We start from the raw sequence: 1,117 nt of genomic DNA, 5'->3' as shown, positions 1-1,117 counted from the left end.
TTAAAAAAAAAAAAAAAAAAAAAAAAAAAAAAAAAAAAAAGAAAAGAAAACCAACCAAAAAAAACCCAAACACTTAAAAGAGGGTGCCAGAACCGGGGGTATGAGGGGGGAGCGGAGGGCAAAGTTTGGGGCGCGGAGGGCGCGGACCGGCGGCGCCCGGCGTGTCTCGCTGCTGCCGCCGGGGCGGGCGGCAGGGGAGCCCCGCGGCCGCCCCGCCCCGCCGTGCCGCTCCGGGCCGAGGGGCGGTACCGGGAGCCCCGGCCCCCGGGGGAGAGGGGGGGCGCGGGAATGGCTGTATGCAGCGGGATGGGTCCGGGCTGCTCCCCGGCGGCGACGGGGCAGCGGCGTCCCGGCGGGGAGAGGGCAATGGATGGGGTTTATCGCGGCTCCTGCAGCTCTGCGGACAGCCCCGCGTAATGTATGCTGTCCCTCACCTTCTTCCTCGCCACGTTTCGCTCGGAAGCGGCTCTCGGGTTTGGGCAGTGACAGATGTTTCTACCCTTACCTGCGACGAAAAGGTAGAAAGTATTTGTCATCGGGGAGCCAGCCTCTTTCTGTTTCTGTTTTTGGCACATAACTCATAAAGATGTCAAGCGCTCCACAAGCATTAAACAAGTGATCACCGACAGCAGCCGCTCGGCAATTCTCCTGGAAGTACCCGTTCCCTCCCTGCACGCCACATCCTATCTTCCGGAGACCTCGAGGGCAAAAATAAAATAAAACCTCCTTTTCCCCAGCAAAACTGCTGAGCAAAACTGACAGCAATACCCTGGGGAAGGGACACAAATTGCCCTCGGCTGTAGGCAGCAATCAGCTTCGCTTTGCGAAGGCAAAGAGCCCAGAAGAGCTCCCGTCTGCGGACACGCAGCTGCCCGGAGCTGCTGAGGGCCATCGGCGCTGCTTCTTCCAGTACGGAGCGGCAGTTTCTCGCCACAACACGGCAAACACTGCCGGACAGACTGCTCGAAATATAAGTTTACCCAAAGAAGCCCAGAATCAAGAGAAAGAACCTCACGGCAGCCAAGTTCAGACACTGTTCTGTTCTCATGCCCCTATTTTTACACATTGTGCAACGGTATTCCTCATTTTCAAACAGGTTCGAGGGTAGGAGCATGGG

General features: G+C 57.4%; 1 protein-coding gene across 1 annotated transcript in view; it reads right to left on the bottom strand.

The window, feature by feature from the left end:
• The window catches only part of NDNF (neuron derived neurotrophic factor), a 17,583-nt gene extending 17,129 nt beyond the window's left edge, over positions 1 to 454 (bottom strand). The window contains exon 1 of the mRNA XM_042871607.1: positions 435 to 454. The gene's annotated coding sequence lies outside the window, so the exon portion shown is untranslated. The remainder of the gene's footprint in view (positions 1 to 434) is intronic.
• Positions 455 to 1,117: the final 663 nt, after the last annotated feature.

The sequence above is a fragment of the Lagopus leucura genome, unplaced genomic scaffold (assembly GCF_019238085.1).
Source record: "Lagopus leucura isolate 7727_CA_CO unplaced genomic scaffold, USGS_WTPT01 Super-Scaffold_100004, whole genome shotgun sequence".
NCBI lineage: Eukaryota > Metazoa > Chordata > Aves > Galliformes > Phasianidae > Lagopus > Lagopus leucura.
Note: the sequence above shows the minus strand (reverse complement) of the source record. Positions and strands in the feature narration are given on the sequence as shown.